This window comes from Uranotaenia lowii, chromosome 2 (assembly GCF_029784155.1).
Source record: "Uranotaenia lowii strain MFRU-FL chromosome 2, ASM2978415v1, whole genome shotgun sequence".
In the NCBI taxonomy this organism is placed as follows: domain Eukaryota; kingdom Metazoa; phylum Arthropoda; class Insecta; order Diptera; family Culicidae; genus Uranotaenia; species Uranotaenia lowii.
Genome location: NC_073692.1, coordinates 295,083,364 through 295,104,744, shown reverse-complemented (window position 1 = coordinate 295,104,744; position 21,381 = coordinate 295,083,364). Strand labels below are relative to the sequence as shown.

Below are 21,381 nucleotides of genomic sequence, written 5' to 3'. Positions count from 1 at the left end.
GGGGTGCGCCCTCTGCTGTTTTATGGTTCTGAAATCACCGTGTCTAATCAAGTTAAATATTTGGGTGTCATTCTTGACTCCAAATTAAACTGGTCTGATCACATCGAATTCAGAATCAAAAAAGCATGCATGGCCTTCGGACAATGCCGACGTGCAATCGGGAAAAACTGGGGACTCAAACCCAAACATATTCACTGGATTTACTCCACAATAGTAAGACCAATTTTGGCCTATGGTTGTCTAGTGTGGTGGCAGAAAGGAGAAGTTGCAACAGTTCGGACAAAACTAAATCACCTTCAAAGAATGTGTCTTTTGGGGATGTCCGGATCGTTCACAACAACTCCTACTGCAGCACTAGAAGCTCTGTTTTCTATCAAACCTCTACACTTGTTCCTAAAACAGGAAGCCTTTTCATGTGCTTTTCGTCTACAGGCAGTTGGTCTCTGGCTGTCAGGAAATATCGAAAGATCATCGAGTCACACAAATGTGTGGCCTGAATTAGTTAGATTAAACAAGTTTAATTTAGCGCCAAACGATTTAGCACTCTCGAGTAGTTTTCCCTATATGGGGTTTAAAGTCAAATTTCCTTCTCCTCAAGAATGGTTATCAGGTTTCGTAGAGGACCAAATGTCCTCTCATATTGTATTCTATACTGACGGTTCATTATCAAACGGCCGTGCAGGTGCAGGAATTTACTGTCACGAGTTGAACATAGAACATGCTCAACCTCTAGGTAAATATTGTACAGTCTTTCAGGCTGAGCTATATGCTATTATGTAAAGCTTAGTTCTTTTAGAAATGGGACAGTTACGAATGCGTCTATCTCAAAAACCTTTCGTTTGATCTAAATACTTTCTATGAAGGAAATGAAGGTAATCTTATAATAATTCATGAAAAAATTTGAAAAAAAATATTTATCGTTTTTTTGTAAGAATAAATTCTATTTAATTCTTGGTACCTCCCTTCGGCCAGCGCACACTTTTTTCAGTCATGATAATGATTAGATTTTCAAATTAATACTTCGTCAAATCTGTATTTTAGGTGGCTACATCCCCCTCTTTCAATTTCTGATACTTTTCGGACCAATACTTCTCTTTCAAAAGAAACTGAGGCCACTTTAGTGGATACAGCTGTTTCTAAATTAACAAATTTGATTATTTTTGAGCCACTTTTTGAGCGTTTTTAATGGAATTTCTGCTGGCAAAATCTGGCAATAACGAAGTAAAACCATGAGCAGATTGAACTTAATGTATAATTGGTTAGTATAGATCGTAGGTTGCGAAGGGTACATAAAAGATTACTCTTTTAAGGCTTTTGAAAAGAGTGAAAATCCTAGTTTTCGTTTTGAAAATTGTTGTTTTTTTCCACAGGAGCAGAATTCTGGCAAATCATTATATTTTATACAAAATAACCAGCAAAAACATACTTCAATATACTCGGGAACTTGCAACGAGCAGACGTGGTATAGGATTCAAACGCTGGAATTTGTTTAAAAAGGGTTTTTCATAAGTTTTGTCGTTCATCAGAAATCATCTGTCCCATATCCTGGGAACCAGATATACAGCTTACGAGCTGTGGATCTAGCAAAAAATTTTTGTTTGAGGTTAGGTTTGAATGACTCATAACATGGCAACACATTCAGCTTATCGGAGAAATTTTTTTTTGGATATCTCAGCGACCTGCACTTAGTTTTCCGCTTATTCAAAATTAAAAATGCTGGTATGAGACTTGACTTCCCTGATGACCCTTAGCCGAAGTTGCCGATCATATGCTTCACTCAAATGCTTGATTTCAACTTTGTGGACATTTTTGACAGTATTTCCATACTTTTCCACCACTCACACTCAGTATTTCTTTGAATAATCAACGGTTTTGTAGGCTATCAATTTGATAATGATGGATTTTGAATGAAACTGTGCAAAATTATATTTTCCTTTTTCTCTTGCATCGTAAATTTCTCAAAAACGCGTAAATTTTAAATTTTGAAAAAAATAGGTCGGATAGTACATTTTACAGGCAACAAAATGCTGTCAAAATTTTGAATGTCCGATTACTAGTAAACGAGCTATGAGCAAAAGAAAGTGTCCCATTTCTAAAAGAACTAAGCTTTATGGAGTGCAAATTGCACTTCAAAAGAAAATTATGTTCAGAACAATTTATTTCTGTTCAGATAGCCAAGCAGCTATCAAATCACTTAGTGCTTCCAGTTCTAGATCAAAACTGGTAATCGCATGCCGGAAAGCAATCGAAGAACTTGCTGAAGGCAATGGATTAAATCTTCTATGGGTACCCGGACATAAGGGAATTTTTGGAAACGAATGCGCCGACGAACTCGCTAGAGCTGGGTCGGAAAAGGAATTTTACGGACCAGAGCCGGCTGTCCCAATATCGCCATGTTGGTTCAGAAACCAAATTCAAACTTGGTCCTCTAACCAGCATAAACGTTACTGGGAAGAGTTGGACACTTGCCGCCAAACTAAATTATTTTTAGAAAAACCATCTCCAATCATATCGAGTTACTTGTTAACTTTAAGTAAATCTCATTGCAGCATCCTGACCAGAGCACTCTCCGGTCATTGTAAACTCAACTATCACATGCACAACATTCAGCGTGCTGAATCTCCAGTATGTGGTAGTTGTGAATCAGATGTGGAAGATCCCTTCCATCTTATATGTAACTGTCCCTCATTTGCCAGACTACGTTTTCGTACTCTGTGATCTTACGCTTTAAGGGGGGGGTAGGGTCTAACGGGTATAAAAAAACACCATTTTCACGATTTTTTTCTAGAGCTATCGTTCAAACAAATGTATTCAATTTTTTTGCATTATACAAAGCATGGTTAAAAGAACATTTAGTAATTTTTTCGTAGAAAAATATTGAAAAATGAGCCGGTGACGAAGCATTTTCGAGGATACCTTTTAGAAAACAGGATTTGCGGTGGACACTGTATCTCAGCACAGAATCATCTGAAGTCAAAAAATCAGAGCAAAATATTTTTATTAGATGTTTTTCTGGACCCCAACGTTTTTATTTAACTTAAAAATATTTTTATGAAATTTTTGTGGCTGTTTGAAGTAAAAACTACGATTTTTCACTTAAAAATCCGCCATTTTTCACCTCTAAAATCTCCCCAAAGTAAAAAAATCAAAAAACAAAAACGTTGGGGTCTGGTATTTTATATGTAGAAAATATGTTCCAAATTTGAAAAGAATCGGATAAGTAGTTTTCAAATGACGATGTCCACGGACTTTAAAAATGTGCTTTCGAGAAAAACGCGTTTGAAGTTTCTGCTCTTGCTTTCTTGCAGTATTAGATAGGAGGAGATAAAGGCCTATAACTTCTACAGTTTTGCTTCAATTGACTTGAAAATTTGACACAACATTCTTGAAATGTTTTACAATAAGAAAATAAAAAAATAATAAAATCGATTTCTTGAAAGTGTTAGACCCTACCCCCCCCTTAAGCGAATCTGAGTTTAAGAAATTAAACTTAAAAAACATTCTATCATTCCTTACCGAATGTAGAAAAGAGCTTTAATGCTAATAATCCCTAGTGGAAAGGCTTTATGCCATCTTAAATAGATTGAATTTATTTCTTCCTTTTATAGGTTTTTCAGGTTTCTCAGGTAAATGATGAAATCTTGGATAAAAAAAGGCTAGGCACAATTTTCCCGTATGTTTGGATAACGTGCCGCTATTAAGCCTACCCCCATTCTGATACCTGATTTTATCGCCGCGATGAATTTTTTGTTTTCTAATCGACGTTTTTCGGCGAACAACGTCGATTAGAAAACAAAAAAAAAAAAGATTTCAAATAATTAAACCATTTTTAATTCGTGTTAATTTAAGTAGTAAATTGTTGTCCAAAAAATATGAATTTGGTAAAGATAAATATGAAATAATGTTATGACACTTTGCGGACGTTTGAAAATAAGAAATTGGGATACTTTACATTCAATTTCGTATAATCCAATACGCCTAGAACGATAGACACATTAACTGAACAAGAGTCTATTCTATTCTATTTTGTTTATTTATAGAGGATTTTAACCAACTTGGTCATTCGTCCTCTCATCAAGAGTCTGTTCTTTGAAATAGATTAGATAGGATTGAACTATTTGATTTTTTGCAAACGTAAATTGAAGTTATCAATAAAATAATCTACTTTTTAATAACAAAAAGTGAGGATATGCATTTCCGGAAGAATTTTCAATTGAGAAAGTAAACTAGAGCAAGTGCAAACTATCAACTTTTACAAAAAATGTATACATTATTTCTTCATCTAAAAATTGTTGGGCCCAAAAAAAATTTGATTAAATAAACTTAACTCTTTTTTTTAAATCATTCACCAAAAACCTGTTTACACGTCTACTGTTTGTTTGAACACACAATTCAAGTACGTACATAACATGAAAAGTGTGTTTTTGTTTTTTCATATTTTGGCTATATAGAAGAGACTTTTGATTCACTTTTTTGTTGAAAAGTTTTTTTGTGATTGATATTCCAGGGGCAACAGATTTTTATGATGAACTTTTAATATGACCTGAAAGTGTTAAAAATAATATTAATTCCTGTAATTTCTGAGTTGGAATAAGTGAAAACGCGCCATTTCGCTATGAAACATCTACAATTTAAGAATTTTATCTCCAAAATGGCCAGAAAGGATATCCCGAGTGTTGAATCTGAAGCGGATATTCAAAATTATTGTAAATGTGTTTGTAAATCGAGGTCTTTTGGTTGAACAGCATTCAATGAAATTGAAGTACCAAGCATTAATTTATTCCCGAGAAAAACTAATTAAGGATATAGCAATGAAAGTTGATAAAACAGACAAACATGAACAAGTATTAAATTCATTTTAAAGTCTTTTCACTGACGCATCTGAAAAAGACCTATGTGTTTTCACTTGCCCCAATAAATGGGACAAATGTATACTTCGATATTTCCTTTTGTCAACATAACTACTATTTTTTTTTTGAAAATATTACTTTATTCAGAGAATATGAAAGTTGAACTGTGGTGATATTCGTTAGGATTTGACCGGTGTTTTATTTTTGAAAATTAAGATTTACAGTAAAAAAGACACATAATTTATATTATGGTTTTGTTTATATGATAATTTTTAAGAAACAAAATGAACTCATGAAACCATCGAAGCCTGAACAGATTATTTCTTTTCGATCTATTAAATTTTAAAAAAAATCTGCTTTTCAATTAAATGTTATTAAATCTTAAAAACGTAATCCTAAATGAAATCGCAGATCACCACCAACAATGTTCAGGAAATTTTGAAATTAGAACTCCTTCAATCAAAATATTTAAAATAATGGGTGAATATATCTAAACATATGTTTTCCTCTTTTCAAAACCAATCGTTTCTTTGATTCATCGGGTTAAAGTTCAAAGAAATTAATTTGCATTTTTAGCTTGAATAAAAAAAAAGGTATTTGCAATACACAATATCGCCAGATTTAACGCCATGACAAGTGCTGTTTGGGAACAATTTAAGTTGAAATGTGTAAAGTCTATAACTTAATTATCAGGCGAATCTTTTTTGAAGTGATTTTGGTGAAAATATGAATTTTAATTTAAACTGCTTCGAAGGATGGGGATGGTGAATAAAAAGCTGTTTGAAAATGGTTAGTAAAAAATCTTTTCTTATGTTTTTTTATTTCTTCAGCTCTAAAAAATACACCATGCAAAGCTAATTGGGAGCTGAAAGCGCTGCGTTAGGCAAAATATTCGGCGAATACTCCAAAAATTGTCCCGATATTAAAAACAATATAACAAAACGGAATAAATCTACTGAATGGAATACAGCAAATGAAACATACATATTATCAACATACAGTTATTCATTGAACAAGTTACAAAAATTGAATTTGAAAAGACCTGTTGAGTTTCAATTCTTTGGTTTAATTTTGATAGAATTGAGCGGGACGACTCGAGTAAAGGGAAAGAAGGGAAATGTAAAGAAAACTAGGAAAAATAGATAATGGACGCCAAATTGAACATGGTAAGACGAAGTTTACCGGGTCTGCTAGTCTATATATATAAAAATGAATTTCTGTCTGTCTGTCTGTCTGTCTGTCTGTCTGTCTGTCTGTCTGTCTGTTCCCTATAGACTCGGAAACTACTGAACCGATTTGCGTGAAACTTGGCAAGTGGGGGTATTGGAGGCAAGGGAAGGTTTCTATTGTGGTTTGAGACCCCTCCCTCTCTCATGAAGGGGGGGGAGGGGCCTCCCAAACAAAAGACAATTTTTTGCATAACTCGAGAACCCACCAAGCAAATGGTATCATATTTGGCATGGGGTGGTATTTGGGAACGAGGAATATTTCTATGAATATTTGGTACCCCTTCCTCCTTTCAGTGGCGTGATAGGGAGGGGGGAGGGGGGCTACCTTAAAATTTTTCATATAACTCGAGAACTAATCAAGATATTGGATTCAAATTTGGCATGGGAAGGTATTTGGGTACGAAAAATATTTCAATGATTATTTGAGACCCCTCCCTCTTTCCAGTTGAAAGGAGGAGGGGCCTCTTTCATATTTTTTATATAGTTCAAAAACTAATAAAGCAAATGGAACTAAATTTGGCATGGGAGGGTATTTGGATACGAAAAATATTTCTATGATTATTTGAGACCCCTCTTTCTTTCCAGTAGGGAGATATAAAGGGGAGAGGGGCCTCTTTTATAGTTTTCAACATAACTAAGAAAGTAATTAAGCAAATGGATCCAAACTTGGCATGGGCGGGTTTTTGGGAACGTGACATGTTCTAATGATTGTTTGAGACCCCTTCCTTCTTACAGCGGGGAGGAAGGAAAGAGGGAGGGTAGTTTCATACAATTTTTACTGCATAACTCAAGAACTACAACAGCAAATGGAACCAAATTTGGCATGGAACGATATTTGGGTACGAGAAATGCTTCTATGAATATTTGGCATCCCTCACTCTTTCGAAGAGGTGGATGAAAAGGGGGAGCTGAGGTCTCCCTTACAATTTTCAGTATAACTGGAGAGCTGATCAAGCAAATTGCACCATGACATGTGAGTGTATTTGGATACGAGAAATGTTTCTATCATAAATTGAAGTCGTACCTTTTAAGCGGTAAAATATAAAGGAAAAAAGGGGGGTTTCCTTTTTTTTTGCATAACTCGAGAATTAATCGAGCAAATGAAACCAAATTTCATCATAATCATCAAAAAGTATTTGAGTACGAAAAATACTTTTATGAATATTAAGTTATCACCCCTCTATTGAAGGAAGAGAACGGAAAGGGGGATGGTACTCCCTTTCAAGTTTATACAGAACTCAAAAATTTACTACTTAAATAAAACCAAGTTTGGCATGGCATGGAATATAGGAAGGGAAGAGGGAAGCTTACATTTAACTTTTATTTTACAAAATCCGAGAAATGGACAATACTTAACATGGAAAATCATTTTAATATGACTTTATGATTATTTAACACATCATCCTCCTTTCAGTGAGAAGGTACATGGGAGGAGGGAGGTGAGCCCAATACAATTTTGTTAGCATATGTTCTCAATTTATGCTTACGAAGCCAACAAATGGAAATATGGCATGGAAAGGTATTTGGTTACGAGATATGTTTCTACGATTGTTATAGACTCTTATGCTTTACAGTGTAGAGAGGGAAAGAAAGAAAGGGGTTCCATACAATTTTTGTTGTAAAGCTTAAATAGTTATCAACCAATGGAACTATATTTGATATAAGAGGACTTTTGGCAACGAAAAAAATGTTCATTAAAGATAACAATCTCCATTCAGCAGGGGGTGAAGGGAAGGACAGGAGGGGGGGGGGGGCTCTCTAATCAGTTTTTTATCATAAATCCAGAACATATCAAGCAAAAACAACCATACTTTATAAGTTAGATTATTTGCGAACGATTAATTTGGGACCCTTCTTTTTTAGGGCGAAACTTAAGGAAACAGATGAAAATTATCAGATCTTTAAAACAAATTTATAAATCAAGATTCAGAATATAAGTTATGGTTTGTGTTGCAATTTGAAACTCCAGCTGAAGCTCTCATTTTATAGTAGTTGCTTATTAATTTCGTCATAATTTGATTTAAAATAATACCAAAAACAATAATGATTTCTGAAAATATCATTTGATTCTGAAAGGTGTAGCAAAGCACACCGGGTCAGCTAGTTTTTCTATGAAATAGACCATCGAAGTTAGAAAAAATTGTGGATTTTCCCCACTGAAATTAACAAAACTTTAAAATTATTTCAAAATCGTCCATGAAATGTTCGAGTCAGTGCAGTTTAAGCTCCTCATTACAATATACTGCTCAAAACACCAACTTTTATACAAAACAACAATTTTTTATTGGCATTTTAGTTAACTGATTTAACAATCATTTACTGATGTTAATTGTTCTACATAAGAATTGTATATTGTAAACCGGTTGAATTAAAATCATGACAATCAGTTGAACACTCAATATCTACCAGCTAGACGTTTAAAAGCTGATTTTTCTTCATTTTGGCACGTTTTAGCTTCAGGGCGATATTGCATTCATTAATAAAATTAGAAAAAAAACATTATGCAATCTTTAAAGGATTAAAAAACTTCATAACATAGGGAAATAGAGGCCTTACAAAATAATCGAAATGAAATTTGAATTGATTTTCGTTCTAAAACGCGCTATTCTTTGAAATTCCTACCATTCTCATATAAATTTTCGATACAATCGTTTTTGTGACGTCACAAAAAAAATCCAATATAGCTCTCGGCACTACCTTATTTAAATATTCCTTGGCAAGTCATCGTATCATTTTCGGAGTATTGCAGAAACAGCGTTTTGGTTTCGATCGGTTTATTGAAGTTTGTTTTATTTATATTATACTTCTCATCGTGAGTTCCAATTTATTATTATATCACCCAGTTTATTACAATTATTTACAAATATATTACAGTATATCGAAATTAATAGTCGAGATCTTAAAGATAGTTGGAATCAGTTAAAAAGTGAGGTTACAGAATGTAAGTCCTTTAAAAATTATAGTTTAAGAAATTTTCTAATAAAGTTTATATTTAGCTTTAGCATTATCACGTCAAACGATAGTGGTTACAAAGGTTAACACTACTTGAATCATACTACTTAAAGTTCTAGAAATCAAGGAAAACAAACTGTAAAATTGGAATTATAACACCAAATGGGGCCCTCTGAAACAATATCTCGAACTGTTTTACGGTAATATAAGTTAAGGGGCCCCTTGAATAAACATTGCAGAATTTTTCCCGCATTTAAGCGAACTGATCAAATCAGGATATTTCTTTTTTTTTTAACAAAATTAGGACGGATTTTTCAACACAAAATCCATGCAGAATCCAGTGATTATTCAAAACAAATTCAAGAAAAAGTGAAGAAAAACACCTTCAATTTTCATTTTTTATCGAGCACGTCAGTAGCTTTTGTATCGTTGTTCAAACTCCCGAGAACAATAATTTTGATTTAAAGCTTGGGCGCTTGGGTACCGATACCTAGTTAAATAAAACTGAGTACAATTTCAATTATCTGTTTCTTTTAAATAAATATGAATAAACCCAGAAAAATACGGACTTTTTTTTCAACAATATCGTGGCAACCGTTGTCTGCTTTACATGTCCACTTTACTTTGAAAACCTGCGCATATCTTAAAAAAAACCGGAGAATCTGGAATGCTTACCTTAATCACGTTCGCTTAAATTAAAAAAGAATTAATAAACATTCCAGAGCTTTAACCAGTCAATATCCGAGTTAAAATCAGGTATTATTGAAATTTTAAAGAAATATCAACAAAAAGTTAAAAAAAAAAACATTAAAAATCTTTCGAAATTATGAATTTTATAGAGCTTTGCCATGTATGCATCCGATAATCAATTTTGAAACAAAAAAAAAACAATGGAAAATCTTTACTGAAGTTGCTAAATTTGACCAATCGGCAATACTGAGTCCATTGAAATTCTATTCCAATTCCAGTTTAAGATTTGAAATGCGAATTGAAACATTTTTAACTGATAGAACCAAAGTCTTATACTAATTCAATTGATTCTAAGGTGCACTGTTGAAGGTATCGCAATAATTTCGTGTTCGCCCTTTATTGATTCTGAGGTACTTCTAGTTTATACATAATTATCTTCTCCTGAAGTTAAATATCCTTAATTCAGCATTCCATTTTCCAATTGACCATCCATTCTCAAATCATGTTCATTATAAAAACATTCTCGTAGTTGAATTGCGAATTTTCTTGAGTGATTCTTTAAAAATAAATATTTCTATCATTCTAATCTTGTCTTTCTCTAGATTTTAAATTGAAGATTAAATTCATTATGATTCTCAAATCCTGTGTTATTCCTTAAGTTTCATGATTTTTCTGAGTATTGAGAACTCGATATCATTTTGTAAGGTACTAAACTTATTTGGATTCCTTATCTGATGTTTTAATTACTCAATTACTGACTGCTTGTTAAAACATCAAATCACCATTTAGAATATATATGTTTTCAACTTTTGTCACATATAGAAGAACTTTTTCCCAGAAAATTCTGTTTTGATTATTTGATCTGATGAGAACCATTTTCTTAATTGAAAATTGTAATCGCCATTATATTACAAATTCAGGGGTGTGTTTTGTGTAAAGAATATATGAATTTGAAATTAACATTTTGATAAATTATTCAACTTGCAGTTCTTGTTTTGGCTCTGATTGTAACTTTGATTCTGAATTTTTCATCTAAGTTGTATTTGTAATTTGTGGTTCTGGATCAAATCTGATTTATGGTTTTGAATTTTGCTCTTGAACTTTTTTATTTGTATTTCCATGGAATTTGAGTTTAATTCTTATATTTAATTTTTTAATTTTTGGAACCTAAGCCTGGAATATCAATGTTACTTCCCAATTGTCATGAGGAAAATATGTATCTTGCTTTCGATGAAGCACTTACTATGATACACAATGATTAAATGAAAAACCAATCCTGATCAGAAAATTAAGGAAAAGTCCGGTTCGGCCTGGATTTCGTTGAAAAGACCGGATTTTGCATTTTTTTTTTTGCAAAATCTGAAAAAATAACTCAAATTGAATCATTATTATTTTTGATTTTTGCATCAAAAAATGAAGCTTTTTGAGCAAGTTTTAACATAATAACGTTTATTTGAAATTTTAAATACAATTTAAAATCTTCTTACATGTTTTGATGAATAACTTGTTGAATAACTCGATGTTTTGACTAAATTTTCCCGGATATTGGCTTTTGGGTTGACAATTTTGAAATGCCATGCCTTGATTTTTGCTAGTTATTTCCCCCGGTTTACCCGGTCCGGATACGTCCGGGTAAAATTTTGGTAACCTTACTTTACACGTAGGTATGTGATTGTGTAAATTTGAAAAAAATTTTGTTGGTCATTTTTGTAAATTTTTGCCTTTTTCTATTTGTAATTTTTGTAAATTATGGCATTTCAATCATTTTCGTCATTATTATCATTTCAGTTATTTTAGTATTTTTTGTAATTTTTATAATTTTAGTTATTTTTGCAATTTTTGTCATTTTTGTATTTTAATTTTTTTAAGTTTTGTTAATTTTGTAAATGTTGTAAATTTCACAAATTTTGAAAATGTTGTATGTTATGTAGATTTTGTAAATTTTCTATATTTTGTAAATTTTGTAATTTTGGTAATTTTTGAAATTTTTGTAAGTTTTGTAATTTTTGGGATTTTTGTAATTTTTGTAATTTTTGTAATTTTTGTAATTTTTGTAATTTTTGTAATTTTTGTAATTTTTGTAATTTTTGTAATTTTTGTAATTTTTGTAATTTTTGTAATTTTTGTAATTTTTGTAATTTTTGTAATTTTTGTAATTTTTGTAATTTTTGTAATTTTTGTAATTTTTGTAATTTTTGTAATTTTTGTAATTTTTGTAATTTTTGTAATTTTTGTAATTTTTGTAATTTTTGTAATTTTTGTAATTTTTGTAATTTTTGTAATTTTTGTAATTTTTGTAATTTTTGTAATTTTTGTAATTTTTGTAATTTTTGTAATTTTTGTAATTTTTGTAATTTTTGTAATTTTTGTAATTTTTGTAATTTTTGTAATTTTTGTTATTTTTGTTATTTTTGTTATATTTGTAATTTTTGTAATTTTTGCAATTTTTGTAATTTTTGAAATTTGTGTAATTTTTGTAATTTTTGTAATTTTTGTAATTTTTGTATTTTTTGTATTTTTTGTATTTTTTGTATTTTTTGTATTTTTTGTATTTTTTGTATTTTTTGTATTTTTTGTATTTTTTGTATTTTTTGTATTTTTTGTATTTTTTGTATTTTTTGTATTTTTTGTAATTTTTGTTATTTTTGTAATTTTTGTAATTTTTGTAATTTTTTTTAATTTTTGTATTTTTTGTAATTTTTGTAATTTTTGTAATTTTTTTTGTCATCATTTTTGTTATTTTTGTCATTTTTGTCATTTTTGTCATTTTTGTCTTCTGAATTTTTGTCATTTTTGTTTTTGTCCCTTTAGACAGTTTAAACTTTTCAACATGTTTTGAACAGAAGTGGGTCAAATTGACTCCCTTGTGGTACCCTCAAATATCTGCTCGCAAAATATTCAAATGCTTGTGACATTCATTAAATTAACAGTTAAAGATTGAAAACAGGGAATCCCTGCGAGTATGTATCAAGCTTGGAGCAAAGAGAATCAGTAAACATGTCAGTTCGCCTGCCTTCACCAGAAGCCAGAAAGAATGCAGTCAACATACAATGGACCGATGCCAACTGCGTAAAAATGAGATTCTTGTGCTCCAGATTACGGAAGAAGGTTCGGTTCCTGGCCCTCAGAGCCGTATGACCGAATGTTATCGTTTCTGGAAGGGTTGCGATTGTATAAGTATACATAGGTATAAGAAGCCGAATAGTTTCTCCTAACTATACATAGAAAAGTGCATTCCCCAGTTCCGGAGACGCACTGGCCGCACACTTACCGTTCATTGGTTTGTTTGTAGTAAGACAAATTTCGTGCACATTTTTGTATTTCTTTTATCCATTTTTTTTCTGCTGCTACCACAGGCAGTCCTGGAGCAAAAACTACCGCAACAAAGTCCGGTTCCCGTGTTTGGGCAAAAAGAGGGGTTGAGTTTTCACCAGTCAGTAGTGCCAGCACGAGTTTGGTTTGCTCTTCTCGGTGCATTCACTTACACACAAAAACGTTGAAACCGGAAGCTGTAGATTTTCGCAGTTACGCATTCACAAATCAAATTGGAGTTGGTGCCCTTCTTTCGGATATTGTTGATCTACTTGCTTTCGGTTTTAGGCCAAGTGATGGCTTTACGATGAGGCAGTGCTGGAAGATTGACATAGAATGGTGACATTTTGTGTTAAAATTGCAATATTTGTTGTTTAACTTCAAATCAGTTTTTTGACAAACGGATTTAATTTGGAGTGTCAATTTGCCGGCCATTTTAGCGACTCCGAGAATCGGTAATTCTGACGATCTTTTTCATGGGAATTCTCGTGATTCCGGTAAATTAAAATGAAGATTTTAACACTCTACTACTACTCTACTGCATACGAATATTTTATGGTTTTTTGGTAGTGGTATTGCAAAACATTTCAAACTTTTTTGATGCCTCAAAAATTCTTTTAGCAATCATGAAGTCCAAGACCCAAAAACTAAGTACTTTAGCAAACTTGACTGGTTCTTGCTGCAAAAATTTGAAATAATATCTACTTTTATACGCCACAAGTACAAGTAAAGGCCAATGAACCGATTTTATTATTGGTGTTATTGGGTACTTTTGTATGTAGTGATTATTTTCAAAAGTCAGCTCACACAAAAAATATTAGTTTTAAAATTTTTTTTTTGCTGAAATAAAAGGATTCCCAGCCCTGCAAATCTGACTCTCTTGGATTAATTCGTTATATCATACATTTTGTCGAGAATAAACAAATACAGGACACTTATTCTGAATCCATATTTTTAAATCGTTATCATTCGAACTATTCATAATAGAACAGCGTGCCTCGTAAGATAAACTTGAGAAACTTCTGAAACTCGTTCTGAAGGTAAAAGGTATTTTTTTCCCTCAACATATATAGTGTGCAAGTGATTGACAATTTGATAGCTTGCCTTTCAAATCGAATATTATTTTTCATGATTTGATGATTTTAAATTATCGTGATTCAAATTTGTATTCTAATTTGCATGCGTTAAACTAATAAAGGGCAAAGCTCTGTAATATCATTCAAAGATTCTTAGGGCCTAGAAACAACATGAAACAGATAAAACAGGGAAAGATAAAATCACAACAAAACTGAAACAACGTTGAACACAACTGAAATTTCTTCCTAAACAAAAACAACAGAAAACAATTCTAAGCCGTTTAAAGTTTTGGATAAAAAAAATACGGATATAACACCAAATTTTGAAGTTTCTTGCCTTTTAAAGACATTTAGCATCAACATTAAATTTTCAATTTTTCCGATATTTTGGTCCCTTACTATAGGTAGAAAAAAAAACTTTGAGCGCCTTGATGCACCCTTATAAGTCTTATTGAGCTGAAATTTTGCACAGCGCAATGTTATTGGCCAATTTACAAAACGTGTATGCTCGGTCTTCAAAATTCTATCATGGATTTTTGATTTGCCAAATAAAGTGAATAAACCCGGGCAAAATCCGGGCATTTTTCAATATAATCCGGGCAACCGGGCCGAGCCGGACTGTTCGCAAATTTCGTATCAAATATCCGGGCAAACCCTGATAAAACCGGGCAATCTGGAAACCTTAGTCTAGTAATAACTGATGCAGATACATAATATCATTTTGATTCGAATAACATATCTCGACAGGAAATCGTTATTTTGAGCCTCATAAGGAGTGTATTCGAAAAAAAAAAATGCAACACTTTGTTTTGAGAATAACTTTGGAATGCATGAATGGAAATTGGTGAAATTGTCAGCGAAGCTACCTAGTAATTTGGTTTTTGAGATAGCGGCCAATACTGAAGTTTATTAACAATTTTGTTTTGGGCAGGATCGGGGAAAATCCAGAAAAGTCCCAGTGGGAGACCCGGAAACAGCTGAAAATCAACTATTCGACCAAAGTTCACATGATAAATTGTTTAAGAAGTCCTAGAGGACCCAACAGTGGGCTAAAATTTGAATAAAAGTGCAGATTATTGATTCCATGACGTGGGAGGGATGTGAGAGGTTTAATCAATCTCAATCCGAAAATATGAATAGAGGAAGTGATTGAAAAAGTCAAATTTTTACTCATGAATAGGCCTGACTCCATTTCTACAAGGTAGAACCGGAAATATAAACAAAATGCGGTGGTCAGATCGTGCGCAGAATATTTGGACTGCTTATAATCAAAGAGAAGGTTTGAAGAACTTCTTTGCTGAATCAAACTATGATTTCAAAGTAGTCGATATTTCCCAAGAGGCCGAAAGAGAAGGAAATTTTCGAACTGACATTTCAGTACCGCACTGACGTTTTGGTACCAAAATGCCATTGAAATCAAAGGGGAACTGACGTTCTGGTTTCAAAAAGTTGGTACGATCCGTTTGTATGTGATTTGACAGTTGCTTCAGTCCTTTGATGTTTCCTTTAAATTCAGCCACAGTATTTGAAAGACCCAAATACTAGTATTTCACTAGCTACTTGCTAGCATCCTCAGTGGGAGTCGATACCCCGATAATTTATTATATTATATGACACAACCCAATTTTTTAAACGATTCCATCAATTTTTTTACAAATCAAATTTTACACTATGATATAACTTATTGTATTGATGAACTTGTTTTGACATGTTCAGCAGATGAAACCTTCTTACTGTTTTTGAAAAGGGTAGGGTAGGTCCCTTCTAAAATCCATATAAAATGTGACAGAACTCGAACAATTTTTCAACTATTTTGATCAAATTTGGCACACATCTAAGTTTAAAGGTAATAAGATGGTTTAAAATATTATAAGGCATTTTCCATTTTTGTGAAGGGAGCTCCCTTACAAAATAAAACTAGCTATTTAACTAATTTTGACATAATGACACAATTTATCAAAGGCATAAACGAATCATGATATAATGAGACAAATTATTTTACTGTCAGACAACTTCCTTTGATGAAAAGGGAGGAGTGCTTCCATTTCATGTGGTTCTGATCAAATTTGGAACACCTACGTTTTGATGTAATGAGATGATTATCAGATTTATTATTTTCTTCCAATTTTTGTGGATGCTTCCATACAAAACCTTCATAAGATTTCATATCAATCGATAAAAATTCAAGTGGGTTGCACCAAACTGGGTTTGTTTTTAGATCTTTCTATTTTTGTGAATAGGATTTTCATAATAAATTGTTTCTGTATGTTAGAAATAAAACCTACTTAAACAATTTCTGAGTAACTTCACAAAGTTTGATGTTTAATTCAGATTTGATTCAATTTAAAAACTCCTCCCACTTACGCCCAACTCTTATAGTTTTAAAAGGTCGGGAGACTGTTCAGAAATAAACCAAAAGCTATTTCTTAAATATTCAGGAAATTAATGAAATTATGAAAAAAATTGTATAGAATTATCCTCAAAAGTTCAGTGTTTGAAGAAATAAAGAAACAGACCTTTCTTTAAAAAAGGCAATGACATATGTTGAAGGCCAATTGTTGATTTCACACAACATTTTTTTTTAAACGAATACAAACAGGTACAATAAAACTCGATATTTCCTCGAAGAGATTCCTATTACATGACTCTAAGCGTACACACCGATCGAAGATATGATTGGCTAGCTTCTAACATAAAAAAAGTACATGAACTTAGATTAAAATATGTCGGACTGCATAACAGTAATTTGAAATCCCTCTTTTGCATATTGAAGGTGAATAAATTTTCTATCGATCATCTGAACTCTGTTTTGTCGTATGATCAACAGTATTGTTGATATTATTGACTTTATGATAAAAAAAATATAAAAAACGTATTTTTTAGAGAAAATTTTTTTCAGCGAAAGTTTTAGACTCGATGGTAACATAAAAAAATATGATTTTCTTCTACGGAGGGGTTGCTTGAGTCTCAAACGTGAATAGGATTCTAAAGTATTTTGTCCGGGAGGAACAAAAAATACTGGAATTTCATCAATAACTTTTTTCTTCACTATTTGATTGTTTTCTCTGGTTAATTTTCTTAAGGCGTGAATTGGAATTAAAATATAAAAGTTTTAGCGGTTCAAAGATTGTATTTTGGTCGGAAATTCTCGTATAAAATGCAATGCGTAAAAAGTACTCATTGCGTGTTGGACAATATTTGCGGCCTTTGAACTGCAATAAGTTTTTTACTTCAAGTCCAATCGTGTTGCAGTCTTCGGGTGAAATATTTGTCTCAAATTAAGCTTTAAGAAAATTAACCATAAAAAACAATCGGCTAGTGATGAAAAAAGTTATCGATGAAAAAGCAGTATTTTTGTATCTCCCGGGCAGAATACCTTAAAATTTTATTCACGTTTGAGACCCAAGCAACTTCTCCCTATGGTCAGATCTTCCTGAAATTTGGCATGTGACCTTCTGGTAAGCTACTAAATAATTTTGACTTGTAGCGAGTGAGATTTACCATGTTGATTTCTTCCTATGCTATGATAAGTGTACTGCGGTTCGTTAAATTATTTAAAACCTGAAAAAATACTGTTATGGTAAAGTAGCCATAACTTCTTCAATTTTCAACCGATTTTGATAAAAAACCACTTGAAATCTTTGTTTTAAATTTACATTTAAGGGAAAAAGTAAATCATATTTTTTAAATGCTACAATCGAGTCTAAAACGTTCGCTGAAATAAAATTTTCTCTAAAAATTGTGTTTTTTTATAATTTTTTCTATCATAAAGTCACTAATATCAACAATACTGTCGATCATGCGCAAAAACAGCGTTCAGATGATCGATAGAACATTTGCTCACCTTCATTATGCAAAAGAGGGATATTTTAATCTAAGTTCATGTACTTTTTTTATGTTACCGAAATTTCATATTTGGAGCATAACTCAAAAACGGTTCCACTGTGATGTTTTTTGAATATAATTTTCGGATTCAGCGCCACGATTTTTTTTAAATTTTGCAAACTAGTGTAATTGAAGCAAATTCCTTGAAAAAAATCAAATATCAAATCTTCGATAAGGAAGGTAACAATAAAACTATATTTTATTCTGTACCTACAAACTACTAAGTATAATTCACATAATTGTTGGATTGTTGGCAAATATCTAGCTTGGTATCAAATATCCTTAATCCTTGTTTTAAATGACGAGATTTTATAAAACTGAAGAAATTAAACTTGATATGAAAATCATAAGGTTTTAAATGAAGACAATTAAAATTTTTGAATATAATTCTGGTGTTTTAAGAAATGGAGCTGAAAATGATTGAATCGCTTGAATCGAACTTGGCAACCGAGTCCAGATTGCTTGAGTAATTTTAGCCCCGGGGAGGGAAGAGTTTTTGAGCGAAAGATTTATGGCACGTACAATCACTTGAAGACACAAAACGGCATCCCATCCAGATTCGGAGCTTTGCCCCCTCACCTACCGTCTTACCCCGCAGCAAGTGCCTAGAATAGCTCAGCCAGACCGAGCGGCTAGCAAAACTTTCAACAGCAATAACGCAATGATTTTCTACTAGATGGGAATTACTGCTGTTTCCTACGTTCAAGCAACTCAACGTTTGATATCTCCAGAAGTGATGAAAGAACTGTGTGGCTTATCATGAAAAATTGCGAGTAAAATACTCAATCCTTTGCTTTGTACTGGACCGTTTATTTGCTTCCCCTATCGAGGGGCCAATCGGTCATGAGTTGTTAATCAAAATTGGAAAACGCCTCTATCAACCTAAAAAATACCTACCTACCTTCTCTAGAAATTGACTTAATTTATTCCAAAAATATAGGTTTGGATTTAATTTCCTACATGAGCCATTTTGAAATTTCCACATGGATTGATATCTATAGACGTGTGATTCAGTGAGCTTTATCGCTCCAGATTATTTATACCGACTTGGGTGATTTTCTTTGCCGTTTTCCAAGCATTGCCATCGACTGCTGCTGGTGAGAATTATCACATTGCATTTCGACTGATGATGGGGTTTAATTGCTGTCCAGAGCTGAGTTGTGAAATAGCAGGCCATTGATAACAACGGCCGTGTGGCCTAATGGAGAAGGCGTCGGACTTCGGATCCGAAGATTGCAGGTTCGAGTCCTGTCACGGTCGAAACTATATCCTTTTTTTAACACATTTAGGTTAACTAACTCAATCGATCGATCGTTCAGCCTGAAATCGAAACCAAAACGATTAACAAAAAAAAAGTAAGAACAACATGATTGTTCTTGAAATTATTTTATAATTTGAACTTCAAAATCTGAAGTCATCACTGTAATAACGGGGAGTGGGGGAGTGAGAGGGAGGGGGGGGGGGGGGGAAGGGTTCGGTATTTGTGGTTTCGAGGTTAAACCTCCATCTCCATGAAGGAATTTGAGTACTATACAAAATTATCTAATCCGTACCAAAATTTAAAATCCTGAATATATTTTTTTCTGATAAATGAGATTTGAGATGCAAAACCCTGACTTGAAATTTGGATATAAACATGGTAGGGGAAAGTGTTCCTGTATGAAAATTTCAAATTTCTAAATTTTTACACCTTTCATAACTTTTTTTGGTTGTTTTTGCTGCCAAAAAAAGCAATAAAAATTGTGCAAACTTTCCATCCAATCCTGAATTAGAGTAACGAGTTTTAATTTTGTATGGAAATTTGTATGGGAAAACCAAAATTTTCATTCAAATATCGCTAAAGATGTGCTGAGAGTTTCAAAAAATACAACTTTGGATGAAAAACATTCTTTGATTCTTGCAGTACAATTAATGTGAACAAAGCACAAACCAAACATGTACCCTAGAAAAAATATTCGATGTTATACAAAATTTTTGTGTTTTTGTTTTTTCATGAAATCCTTAGCTTCATCCTCAGCGTCATGTTAGTAAAAAATTAAGCTTTAGAATAGTGTAAACCAAAAATCAAAGACCAACTCAAGGATCAACTAAATCCTCTAAAATTTAACACTGATGCTTGGTGATCAAAAGGCATCGAAAAAACATATGAGATCAAAAAAGTCATTTTTAGCAGTGGTCCAATGGGCCACATAATGTGGGGTATCTTAGGCCACCTTTTGCGGTTTATATACATTCGTAACTTAAAATTCATTTATACTCTCTGAAAAGTTTTCTTAAGCTTTCTTTGGTGGATTTGGTGGCCCACGATTCCTCACCATTTTTTCAAATCCAAAAAATATTGGTTGTTTTTAAACGGGCAGAACTTGGGGAAAATTCTTCATTAAAAAAATTAAAAATATTGAATAATAGTACGGAAAAAAATGTTGAAAATTATTCCACTATTTTTTCAAATTTATCTCTTAGAATAAAGAAGTTATGGAGCAAAGAAAAAAGTGGCCCATGATACTCCACTCTTCCAATTATCGAAAATTCAATTTTGTTTTTAAGCATCGTTTTAAATCAATTGCAACATTTGAAATTGAATATTGAAGCTGGAGTTTCAAATTACAGTACAAAGATGGTTTCATCATTTTTTTTTAAATAATACGTCTTTATTACGTCGAGGCTCATTATTGCATCCAAATATCTCGTACCGGTATTACGTGCTTTAAACAGTATAGAAGGAAAAAAAAACATCTGGTGACGGATTTTTTCCTAAGATTATTTGACAACAATTCACGAATTCAAAAAAAAAATTATAACAAATAATGTTTGTAGCTATATGTTTATTCATTTTTAATTGCTTTGACATTAAAGTTTTCGTTTCAAATCGTAACTTTAGAAAATTGGTCCAAACCCTATAAGGTGAGCCAAGTTCTCATCGATGGTTAAAATCTTTGAACTTATATAAGACTCCGGTAGATCAAACTTAGTTGATTTGGGCATAAAATAAACTTTTTTTTTAGGAAAGTCTTCCATTTCTTAAAAAAAAAACACTTATTCTATACTCAAATCAAACAAGCCCAATCTTCCAAACTATTTTACAAATTCAAAGATTTTAACCTTTGATGAAAATAAATCAAATTTTCAAAAAAAAAGTAAGAGATAAAAATTATCAGATTTTTGGATCAAACTTTCTTGATGCAAACTTGAACAAAATTAGTAATTTTAGTATAAAATTTGGTTTAAAAAACTGCAATAATAACACTTTGCGGACCAAATATGAAATAAGAGATACCGCATTTTTTCGCTTGCCGCTAGTATGCTAAATTAAAAAGCATAATTCAAACGTTATGAATCTAATAATGGAATCCCATTCTAGAAAATTTAACCCAGCACTTTCCATTA

The 21,381-nt window shown here is 32.2% G+C and overlaps 1 non-coding gene across 1 annotated transcript; it reads left to right on the top strand.

The window, feature by feature from the left end:
• The first annotated feature begins 19,181 nt into the window (after positions 1-19,181).
• On the top strand, positions 19,182-19,254 carry Trnar-ucg (transfer RNA arginine (anticodon UCG)). The gene has a single exon. It is a non-coding gene; the product is annotated as a tRNA-Arg (tRNA).
• Positions 19,255-21,381: the final 2,127 nt, after the last annotated feature.